Below are 13,010 nucleotides of genomic sequence, written 5' to 3' on the forward strand. Positions count from 1 at the left end.
AAGACCCCAAAAGTACCTCACCAAGAGGATCAAACAGATGCCCTACGCAGTTAAGCTAAAGAAACTCCAGCTGTACTCAGTTGCTTACCGCCTACTCAGAGGCGATCTGTGCCTGACGTATAAAGCCATGTCCAACCCAGAATTAATGGACATGCTCCACCTCAGGAAATCCAAATCCCTTAGAGCTACATGCTCCAGGGACTTAAACCTCAGCACAGAAATAAATAGGACATGCTGGAGGGACAGATTCATATCCCAGAGGCTCCCCTTACTCTGGAACAAAATCCCAATCCATGTTAGGCAGAGCCCCTCAATGACCCTCTTCAAGAGAAATCTTGACGAGTGGTTGGGAGATCGTAGGTTTACCCCCGGGATCTCTTCTGTGTCCCTACTAGACAGAGGCACAGTAAACTAACCTCAAAAGGGCTATCTTCTGTGACCTACTATACAGAGGCACAGTCAGCTAATCTAAAATGGTGGCAAAAGCCAAACATACTCTGGCTAGGCTTATAAATGCCCTAGGGCGGATAGCCTAGTATCAAACCTATGAACAAAGAAGTCACTCTTCTTATTGGTTTTAATTATTCCAGGCCATAAATAACCACATTTCAGTTTGATGACTAGGTGTTTATGCTGATTCATTGACCTGTGCATTTGTGACCTATGCCACTTGCTGGTACTGGTACAGAGGACATTGTAGTAAAAGCAAACAGAACATAACAAATATGTTTCTTAGGTTTTCCCCTAGCAAATATTTGTGTAATATTTGATGCAAGTTTTACTACATAATTCTACATTCTAGTTTTTGATTTTTTAAGTAGATACCGTGTAATGTGTACATTCATTATTTCAGAAGAAGATGTTATAAAGTGATAGTCATTTTATTGCACAGCTTATCAGCTTAGTTATCTGCCTTCAGCTGGAGAGAACCTTATAGTTCGCTTCTGGCAGACTTCAGAGTTATTGAGGTGTGATAGAGAAGAAAGTGGTAACTAGGAACGTAATTTGGAAGTGTAAAGAGTTGGCAGATTTTAAAAATTCCCTGCAGAATACTGTGCCAGAAATATTGGGGGAGCAAATGGCTCTGAGGAAATTATTCTTTTGAGCTGAGAGAGAGAGGACCTGAGTTGCCTAGACATAGTCAGGCTTAATAAGTTTAATTCTGTAAGCTGCCAAAAAAACAATTACTAGAAAATGGCAATCAGAATCTAATCAATTGTATTTGAAGTATTGAATATTGTAAAAGAGATAAAGAACTGAATGTGGGATGTTCAGAAAATGTAAGAGCAAACTACAGAGCAATAAGTGGTATTTGTGACAACAGTACATGCAGAATAATCAGGAAGAGGAGGGGTGGGTAGGGTTTAAAGGAAGATAGGAATTGAGCAATTGATGTAATTTTGAACTGAATGGCAATGATATACAGAAAGAAAACACAAGTAGCGTACGATGTATAAACTGTTCATATGGTTTGTTTTCTTTTTTGTTAATGTGTACGTGCCTATAAAGGTGTTTAAAAAGCAAATCTGTGAGAAATGTGATTGTCATGACTTTGCCAAAATGGCTACTTGAGTTCTGTCTGGAAGTGAAGCTGTGCTGCAGCAGGAGCTGTTCCAAAATAAAGACCAGAGATCCGGTGTAAAAACTCCTGTTACATTCTCCAGATATGGAAAACATTGAAGAAACTAGACAAATATATGGACTATTATAGAACTAAAATATTTCAGTACAGCTTTCTTTTAATATTTTCAAGTTTTATTTTTTGATGTAAATAGTATGTGGCATGTTTGGCATAGTGTTTGATCACTATAATGTATTGCATATTAGCGTATAGAACAGATTTGTATATAACAATTTTTCACTATGAAAAAGGGAGAATGTTAGATATATTACTTTAATGCAGATGATCTTTGCTGTACTGATGTATATATTATGTAGTATACATTTCTTCTAAAAAAAAAATCTCATGAGTAGGAATATACACCTCACTGAAGCTAGACCACATCCTAAGTGTTTCAGTGTTATGTTTGACTTTTTCACTTTCTTCTGGTATAGGTGAAACTCAAGTCAGAGACTTTCCCTCATTTCAGAATATTGATTTTGCTTTTATCAAGTAACATCCACCTAGAGTACTACAGGAATTTTAATTTTGCTGAAATAGACAACTGAAACACGTTCTTGTGACTGTGCTACAGCTGAGAGATTTCCTTAAGCTAGACATCTTCTCATACAAAACTCTCTGGCTTTGTATAGGTCAACACAGTGTCAAGTTCTGATTAATGTGAACTGTTAGTTTGTGTTTAAATGTATTTCTATAGAATTATACTATGGGCACATTTCTAATAAAGACAATATTTGCTTTTAAATGCATGTAAGTAAGCTTACATACAACAAGAATAAAAACTATGTTCATGTAAGAGATCGTCTGTAGCTGCCATCATTTGTTCCCATATGAGGTGAGAGTTAGGAAGGAGGAAGCAATCTGTACATGTAATGGCTGAAAAGTAGAGTTTTTTCTCTTCCAACTCCTGGACTTGCTTCATGTACATTATTTACAGTCAGAATGCACAATCTGCTTCAGCCATCCCTGGAGGGGTTGTTTTATATCACCATGAGTTATGGAGGCCATTGACTGGCAGATCTGTCTCCCTTCTAGTTGACCTCCAGCACCTAAGCTGCTATTAAGTGAATTCTATTTATTTATGCATGCTCTACTTACTTGGTAGGTTTCACTTAGCCAGTGGCCTCTTTTCAGGGAAGACACAAAGTAGCATTTCATACTAAGGAAAATTTAGCCTGGATCCCAGGGAACATCCTAAAACCTCTTCAAGCAGAGGCTGTAGAGGGCATGAGTTTCTCAAATTACTAGAGAAGCGGTAGCTTGGAGGAGAAGCATTATAGCAGAAGTGCAAATTAGATGATGTAGAATGAACATTTCTGATCTGCTAAGAGGGGTGTTAGCCAAGGTTGTCCTGTAAGCAGTATATTGTTTGGTGATGAATGCAGTAGCAACACCTTTTTCCCATTTTTGCTTATGGGATTCGGTTGTCACTTCAACAGTAACAGCCATCTAGAGCCAAGGTTCATATCACTGGGTGGCTAGCCCTGCCATGAAGTGTGGGTGCGTATCGGGTAGAGAATAGGATTTGAATTCTAGTATTTTCATCTCATATAGATGGTGTGATAGTACTCTTGAAAAATAGGTTGTGGATGGGGGAAATATTAATAGAAAAAAGTATCTATTTTTTTTAAAGATGGTGGTTCTGCATTTGGTGAATGAAAAAAGTTATGGGTGAGGGGATATAGTTAAGATGGAGGATATGTTTTTCTCAAATAACATTTCATGATTAGGAATATGTATTGGGAAAAGGATAGTGGTAGAAGAGCAATGACAGAAAGTAGCTGAAGAGATAAGATTGGTGTGTTATGGAGGGCTTGATTATCTTTCAGAAAGAAAGTTTGCCTAATTAATTTCATAATTTTAAGTAAGTTCAGGTATTTGGATTGTGTTTATATGAAGCAAAGTAATAAAGAAAAATCAGTGTTGCCTTTATTGTAATATGGAGTTTAAGGCTGAACCCAGTAGGGGGGAGAGAGACTCTGTATTTGAAAGAGGATATAGTGGAGGATTAAGGTTGTTTAACCCAGTAGTTCATGCAGAGTGTTTACATTTGCATTGGATTCTAAACTGTAAAGGATGCGAGACAGAGGGTACGATAGCAAGAATTGTTGAAGCTAAATGTGGATAATTTTAGAAGAAAATACAAGGTTTAAAAAGAGAGAAATATCTAAGATGAAGAATTGTGGGAATATGCTTGAGAAAAGACAAAAAAAAAAATAGTATGAAAATATAACAAGGACATTTTATTGTATGAGGCCATGGAAAGATTTTGGTGAGATTTTATTACACAGATCAAGAGACTGAAATTGAGGTATAAGAAGATGACAGTGTGTCATGATTTTTGGTGGAAGCCTAATATAAATATCGTGGTTGTTAAAGGGCAATATGCTATGTAAGGTAGTGGGAGAAGAGTTATATTTTGTATGTAAGAAAGGAGACCATGGAACATATTTTTGTCATCTGAAAGTGTGCAAAATATAGAATTTGGTTTTAAAGAAAAAAGGTTAAGCAGTATTAGTACTACAGATATGTTATTATCGATGGAAAGATAGTGTGTGGCTGTTGAAAGAAAAAGGAAAAATAAATTAGGAGTATATATGATTTTTTAATTGTTTGGGAAATAATGGAAAGCAAAATCAGGTGAACTATTAAAAAATCGAGCATTAGCAGACATTTCGAGAAAGGTAGAAGTTTTGTTGATGGGAAGAATGAGGAGACAAATCCTTTTTGTATATTGAAATTTATGCTGTATTAAAGTATAAAATGTTATGAAGAAGGTGAAAATTATTGGTTGCCAGTTGAAATGCTTTTAAGAACTAAATGAAAAATGTAGATACAAGTGAATGTGTAATTACGTAAATGTGTGTATCTGTAAATGTAAATAAAGGACTTATGCTCTTTTTGATAAGTGACATCCACCAGAGCTACCACCACCTTAGTCAGATGGGACTTTGCTTTGCCATCTCGTATGGAGAACTGATCCTAGATCACTGGCTGCTGTTCCACAGACACACATTACCTCTTTACCAGTGGACTGGCACTGCTTGCTGCTTTTTCCAAAGAATTAAGTTGCCATCGGAATAATGGCTAAATTGTTAACAGAATTTTATTGTTGTTGATCTTTGTATGTAGCCTTTTTTTCTGTGACCCCACTAAAAAGTACACATCATCCACCTGATGGTACACATTTTCTCAAAGTGAAATAAATACATTATTCAAAATGCAGAATGATTCAGGATGCATTTACCATTGTGTATACCAAACATACTTCTCAACTGTCTATAATTTTGCACATTGTCTATATTTTTGCTTCATATTTTTGGTCTTTTCCTCATGTAATTTGTGTTTTTTTGGTAAATCACTGTTATTAATGACTGAAGTCACTAAATAATGACAGACATTTAAGTTTCAGACTATAAATCCTTTCAGAAATGCATCCTGATGCAAAACCTGTTGATCTGATATCTGTTTTCATTCTATCCTCAAGTGTTGGGTTTGGTTCTGATCCTCGGATCTGACATGGCTGTTACTTTAGCCACCAAAAAGCACTTGATCTCCCCCATTACCCATAATGCACCAACCCCTGACATACCCAGATCTCGTTTGCTGCTTTCATGATTATCATGAGCTCTCGAGCAATCGCTTCAGAATATAATAAGTGTTTTAATATCTTTTTCAAAATGTATTATAGTTTATCCTCCTTTTCATTACACTTAGTGTAGTTCTTTATATCATAGTTGGTATAGTTTTTCTGTTTTTTCTTTTCCACTTTTTGTGTAATTCTTGATACCGTTGTTGGTATCTCTGTCTCCTTCTGTCTGTATTTTCTTCCTTATATATAAAAAAGGTCACTTTCTTTCCTTTTATTTAATTTGTTGTTGTGTGTAAGGATGTCAGAAAAAGGCACAGGATTTAAGAAGTGACAAAAGTGTGGGTACTAGTTGCCCTTATATGACTCCCACATTTTGTTTGGGCTCAGACCATATTCAAGTTGTGCCATTTGCAAAAAAATTTTAATCCGCATGCTATTGTGGACAGAAAATTAAACTATTTGAATGGGTTACTTCCTACAAAGGACATGTGTCTGAAGCATTTCCCCCGGGCCTCCACTGAAAATGGGCCCTGGCCCAGTCAGAATTTTTCGGTAAAGAAATGTTAAGTAAATAAATACTTCCTTCTCAGAAGCTATTGCTATGGCTCAGTCCCCTAAACCAAAATCAAAGAAGCCTTCCACTATGTCTCCTAAACCGTCTGGATCCTCGACTCCATTTTCCTCGGAGCCACCAAAAAAAGAAGCATAAATTTGCATCTAAGACCGCTGCAGTCTCATTTCCATCGGATACGACAAACCCTCCTTGGATCCAAGCACTTCAGATCTGAGATTCTTACTGAGAACCAGATACTCACCAAGTTTGGATCCTGTACCTTCCAGGGTACCTTCTCCCTTTATGGAACAATGGCTTTCTAAGTCTGCCATCCCTAGCTTCCTCTCGTTCTTCTAGAAGTTTGACTGAAGCTGATGTGGACAGAATGATACAGCTTCCATGCTGGGTAGATTGCCTTCGAGACAGAGGGAACCGATGGATCAAAAGCCTGTCTTTTTTGGCTTCCTTCTCCCCGAAGCGATCTGCTTTTGAGGTAGTGAAGAGAGTGCTCTGTACTCTAGCAGGCTGGATGGATCCTAACCCCTCAGATCTTCCCTCTGGATCTTAGATATGTCTGTGCTTTGAACCACATAATTCTATGCCACTTGGACAGCCAGCTCAGTCTCCAGGCTACCTATCAAGGTTTTACAATCTCTTCTGATACTTCACTGGAGCATCCCACAAGGAAGTCCCTAGGAAGAGGAAGTGCAAGAGAAAGCACTTGAACTCCCCTCTGGAGTCAGTCACCAAAAATACTGATTTTTAATGAAGGAGAATGGTCCCCAAGATCACCACCTGAAGATGTCTCATTTGGAGACAAGAATTATTGAGATCCTTAAGCAGAGGAGTGGTTGGTTCTCCAATAACCATTCCCCAGAGGAATCAATATTCCTGGAAGCCTTTGGAGCTGACCTGTCTACTTCCTGGGTTACCCTGCCCTCTGATGAGCTCATTGATTTGATCTCCAGATGGGGACGAAAGGAGCCTGACTCAGTTGAGCCATTTCCCAGAAGACCAGATTGGATTTTGGCTCCACCTGTAGGTAGGAAATACTGGAGCAAGGGAGTACCCATAGACACTATGGTCGTGTAGGTGGCCACAAAGAAGTTACTTGCTGAGCAGAGTTCCCTTGTCCATCCCCCTAACAGGGAGTCTAAAGCAGTTGACAGATTTTGGAAGCGTGTGTATGCTTCAGAGACTTTTGCCCTTAGGAGATGCCTCAAGGGCATCGGGTTCAGGCTTTTCCATTAGGAGGCATGCCTGGATGCTCTTTTGTGATTTTGAGGAGCTCAGTTCTGCACACTGGATCCAATAAAAGGCACCTGGACAGAAAGACAATCATAGCCCAAATGTTCCAGATTTAAAATCTTTAATAATGCAAAGGTGTCACACAGGATTAAGCACTTTTGTTCCCCAACAGAGAACTTCAACAGAATAACCCCTTCAGTTCTAACAGCCATTTTAAATACACATTCATTTAAAGTATGTAAAATATGCACTACATACTGGAGACATTCACCATTAAAAGAAAAAAATGGCAGTTGCAATACTACAATCTAAGTTTTAACACTCTTTATAAAATATACTCTTTTGTTAAAAGTTAGAATGTAATATTGTTACTACCAGTTTTTTCTTTTTTATTTTATATACTTTAGTGTGTGTATTTTTATTTATTATTTTTTAAGTGGAAATTTGTCAGTGGAGCCTTTAAGCAGTAATTAGCTAGAGACTAATTGATTTTTATGATGTAATTAAATGAATGTGTATTTAAATGGCTGTTAGAACTGAAGGTGTTATTCTGATGAAGTTCTCTGTTGGGGAACAAAAGCGCTTAATCCTGTGTGACACCTTTGTGTTATTAAAGATTTTAAACTTGGAATGTTTGGGCTGTGATTGTGTCTCTGTCCAGGTGCCTTTATTGGATCCAGTGTGCCGAACTGAGTTTTTCGTGATTTATTTGGTCTTTGGTTGACTCAGTTGTTCCATTGGAGTTTTATTGGTGATTTTGAGGCACCCTTTCAAGTCCTTGTTCATCAGTGCACCCTTTGACTGCAGTTCTTTGTTTGGCCCTAAAGTTAAAGACACACTCTCTGGGTGTGAAAAAGACGGATAGACACTGTCTGCAGTGGGCATCCATTTTTCGACTACTCAAACATCCTTCTTTAGGAGTGAATGAGGAGGTTGAAAAATGTGGTTCAAGAAGTCCCCGGGTCCTTTCCAAGATCCACGTGGAGATAATTCACCCCTCTGCCCCTGGAGGAACTCAAATGAATGATGATGCCCATGCGGCAGAGGAGCCCTGAAGAAGCAAGGGTCCAGAGATTCCTTCTCCGATTGACCCTACCAGCACTCCTGAAAGAAGTCTCGATTGTACACATCTGGAGACAGTCGGTGGTCATTTATCCCTGTAGCAGAGCCTGGCTATATATAACAAAAGATACATGAGTGCAGAGGATTATTTCCAGAGGTTATATAATTCCTTTTCCCTACCACTTCCACCTGTATGCAAAATTACCGATGTTCTACTCAGTCAGAGGAAAGCAGCAGCACTAAAAATACAAAACTTGCTAGAAAAAAATCATTCAAGATGTCCCACCAGAAGGAACTTACTCAAGATTCTTTTTAGTGCAAAAGGAAACAGGACTGAAAATCACTTTTGGATCGCAGTGAATTGAACAGAGCAGTTTGACACACACAGTTTTGGATAGTCATGGTTTGCTCCATTCTGCCTTTTTTAGACAAGGATGATTGGATGTGCTCGATAGACCTTGAGAATGCTTGCTATCACATAAAAATGAACAGGCAATTCAGAAGGTATTTATGCTTCTGGCTGGGAGCCAGTCACTACCATTTTAGAGCACTGCCCTTTGGCCTCACCACAGCCCTCAGGGTGTTGACCAAATCCATGGCAGTGGTAGCAGCTCACTTGAGACGCCAGGGATTCTGAGTTTGTTTTCATACTTAGACGGCTGGCTCATTGCTTGCGCAACCAAGCATCTTCTAATAAGAGCAAGAAATTCGGTACTCCAGAATTGCTCCCATCTGGGGATAACTATAAAGTGCAAGTCTCTGTTACAACAGTCTCAAACATTTTAATTCATAGGAGCAGTTTTCAACATAGTTTTGTTGACGGCCTCTCTTCCTCTCTGAAGAGTGCAAACTATCACATTCCTGGTCAGAAAAATAATTCACAGTACAACAGTTTCAGTCCGTTTGATTCTTCAGGCTTTGGGGTCAATGTCAGGTGCCATAATTGTAATTCCTCTAGCAAAATTTCATATAAGAATACTTCAGTGGATGTTAGCAAGCAGTGGTCAATTCTTTATCAATACATGTCAGACCAAATAAGAATTGCTCAGACATGCAGGAGATACAGTTGGTGGTGGATTCAGTCAGATTAAGTTCTACAAGGCCACCCTTTCATTTTCCCTCATCTCAAGGCTGTAGTGACCATGGACGCTTCCCATATTCGGGGGTGGGGGTATTTCCTGGGGAAGACAGTCCAAGGTACTTGGTCCCCTGAAGAGGCCAATATGCATATCAGTGTTCTGGAAATGCATGCGGTGCTCTTAGTGTTGCAGGCCTTTCAAGACCTTCTCCCTTTTGGGACAGTTGCAGTACAGAAGGACAACATGTCCATATTCTGGTACATAAACAAGGGGGAACCAAGTCTAAACTTTTGTGTCAAGAAGTCCTCGAGAGTGTGGCAGTGGGCGATCTCTTCCAACTGCTTTCTGATAGCAATGCATATTCCAGGGAAGTCCAGTGTGATAGCAGACAAATTAAGCAGGTATATTCTGCTACCTCGAGTGGTTTCTCAACATGACAGTGACAGAAATGATTTTCTGTCAGTAGGGTCAGCCTTGCTGGGATCTTTTTGCATCTCCCCTAAACAACAACTGCAGCACCTTCTTTGCCCTGATTCCCCATTGATTGGCCCCCTGGTCTCCTCTGTTTACCCACCAACTCCCCTAATTCCAGAATTTCTTCAGAAAGCTGTCTGGTTGAAAAGCAAGAGTCATCCTTGTTGCACCTTACTGGCCTGGAGAGATTTGGTTCCCCTTTCTTTGGCCTCTTCTCCTTGGAGGCCCACCTTGGATTCTGAATATGATTTCGGACCTTCTGTATCACCCGACAGGTATGATTATCTGGATATGTCAAACCCCAAGCTAACAGCATGGTTTCTCCAGTTCCGTTAGTAGCCAAACAACCAATGCTGTCTTCCCTGTCTGTCATATACTTTTATCTTCCCATAAGGCCTCTACAAGAAAATTTGGGTACATCAGAAATGCATTGACCCCTTCTTGGCTCCTGTACAAAATGTTCTTGAGTTTTTGGCAACAACTTTTAATGAGGGAGCTAACTCCTCAACAATTATAGTTCAGTTAACAGCAATTTCCATTTTTCATGTTGGTTTTGCCAGTTTCCCTTTGGCTTCATCTAAGCTTTGCAAGTCTTTTTTGAAAGACACTCTCCTACTGAGACCTCTTGTAAAGATGTCACTCCACCATGGGATTTAAATCTGGTACTGCAGGCCTTAATTCATTCCACCCTTAAACCAGCAACAAAATGTGATCTTAAATTCCTGACTTGGAAAACTGTGTTTCTAGTGACCATTACCTCCTGTAGAAGAATTTCAGAACTTCAAGCGTTCTCCTCTAAACTTTCCTGCTTGACTTTTTATAAGGATAGGGTACTATTTCACATCAAGCCCTCTTTCCTTCCTAAGGTGGTGTCAGAATCCAATATTAACCAGTTCATTAATCTGCTAGTCTTCTTTCTTAAATTTATCAACAAAGGTGAATATATATTGCATTTATTGAACATCCACAATTACGATTTTACTTAGAACAAGAGAAATCAGGAAGACAGATGAATTTTTTGTTTCTTTTGCAGATTCTAAATTGGGCAAATCAGTTGCAAAGGTAACTTTAACCAGATGGCTGATGGATTTGCATATCATTTATCTACAACAAATTGGGCCTATCTTTACCAAGACCTTTAAGAGCACATTCATCTAGGTCCATGGCTGCCCCTACAGTGTTTCTTTCTAGAGCTTCCACGGACAACATATGTATGGCTGCAACGTGGGCTAATCCTCATACCTTTATTACTCATTACAAACTGGATCTCATCTCAAGGGGAAGAGCAGCCTTTGGCTCAGCTGTGCTTAGGAATAACCTTCCTTAGAGTCCACCTGGGAATTTAGGTAGTTGAGGACTGTGTCACAACAGTTTTGGATAGAATGGAAATGGACAACATCAGATAAAATGTTATGTATTTATCATAACATTCCATCTGTGTTGCCCATTTTCATTCTTCCTCAACTTCCCACCCACCAACCTCCAACCTTTTTTTCAGATGATTTCTGGAAGAACGAGAGCATGCCAAGGACACCAGAGTCCCTCATATTGAGCTCCAGATATAGTTTCTGCTATAGGAAAAATATATTAGTTTGTCCTACTTTAGATAAAACAGCAAACAAGATCTGGGTGTGTTAAGAGTTGGTGCATTATGGGTAATGGAGGAGCTCAAGAGCTTTTTGGTGGCCATGAGCTAAAGTAATGGCAGAGTCGGATCTGAGGATCAGATCCAAACCCAACAATTGAGGAAGAATGAAAATGGACAACACAGATGGAACATTATGATAAGTACATATTTTTTTCTCTCAAGTTTGTAAGAGCGGTTTTTAAAATATGTTCCTGATTTTGAGCCTTTAACCACCCCCCACCGCCTTTGTTTTTGACTTTTCCAGAATTTGTGTGCTAAGAGGGTGAGAGGTATGCCAAGAATTAGTGGTACTTTAACAATGTATGTCTTCGTGAAACAAACCACACCAAATTTAAATGGCATACTGGTACTGTAGTAAAATGTAACGGCTACATCTATTACATTATGTGAAATGCCATTCTTATTTACTGTGTATAGTATGCCATATTCTTTTCTGTGAGAGGTGTAAGCAAACTTTCATTGATATTTTTAAATCATCTACTTGACTAACCAGTGGCTCCCCCCTGCCATCATCCAGTTGGCTTATTTACTCCTCCTGATAGACTAGGACGACCCATTCCCTCCATGAGGAGAAAGCCATATGGCACATTTATTCCTCAGGTTGAGCTCACCTGCTCCCCTATCCCTTCTGAGAGGCAAGCATCAGGTGGTATGCAGCGTGGTAGCAAGTAGGTCAAGATGACTTCCTTTCCCACTCCAACACTTTGCCAGCTCCCTTGAGTTTCAGTGAAACTACTTGTCCTCGAGGAAGTATGCATACCTTCACACACACTATTCCCTGGCCCTTCCAATTGCAGAGCACCACAGGGCAGTGAGTGCTCAGTGGGCTTGTACTGTTTAGGTGTCAATACTTTAATGCTCACCAGGTGTCACTGAAGCGATGAGCCATTGCTTCCACCCTTCCCACACAGGATCCTCTTCAGCAATTGTGCTGCTGATCAGATGTTAACTTTTGGGTTGCATTAAGGGCATCCTGCCTCTAGACATCAGTGGCAGGGTGTTTAGTTTTGCTTTGTTGTTTGGGTAGTTCCAGTTTATTTTAGAGGGCTTAGCCCCCCCCCCCCCACACACACACAGTAGCCACTAAAGCTGTGATTTGTGTGTTGCCCACTGCTGTCTGGTTGCCTGCATATGGGAGATGTGGCAGAAAAGCACTTGCGTGGTACACCATCATTAAGTGTCACTCTTTTTCCACATGACAGTCCTCAGAAACCTATCTTGTGGGTGACCCTTTTCCCTCGTATCATAGTTACCTACTTCAAGTTTTATGCTTACCCTACTTTAATGACCCATTTGTGAAAGTTGGATCTCGAAAGATTTGAAAAAAAATGTCCTCTGTGTCATTATTAAACTTCTTGGGTAGGCATCTTGATAGCTCATTTGTTAAGACCCACAGTTCAAGGGTCCAGGATTCAATCCTGATCAGTCTTTGTGAACTTTACATGTTCTCCCCATGTCTTCATGAGTTTTCTGCAGCTACCTTGGCTTTTCTTCCACCTCCAAGAGCATTGTGATTGATCAAGTGTACTAAAGTGTCCATACGTTTTATTTACATTTACTTTGTGATCTAGGTCATGGCTGAAAAATATTTTCTGCTCTTTCTATTGTTGATGCAGTCTTGCTCAAGATTGTTGTACATTTGTCCTTCCATGGTCATTTAGTATTGCTATAAAAACTTTTTTTGTTTTTTGACCGTTTAAAATAGTGGTGCATTAACCCTTTAGCAAAAAGGA

At 39.5% G+C, this 13,010-nt stretch overlaps 1 protein-coding gene across 2 annotated transcripts in view; it reads left to right on the top strand.

The window, feature by feature from the left end:
- MED25 (mediator complex subunit 25) overlaps positions 1-13,010 on the top strand; it is a 1,733,520-nt gene that overhangs the window by 1,409,831 nt on the left and 310,679 nt on the right. The gene's annotated exons all lie outside the window — the stretch shown is intronic.

Source organism: Protopterus annectens, chromosome 17.part0 (genome assembly GCF_019279795.1).
Source record: "Protopterus annectens isolate FY-2018-M chromosome 17.part0, PAN1.0, whole genome shotgun sequence".
NCBI classification, from domain to species: domain Eukaryota; kingdom Metazoa; phylum Chordata; order Ceratodontiformes; family Protopteridae; genus Protopterus; species Protopterus annectens.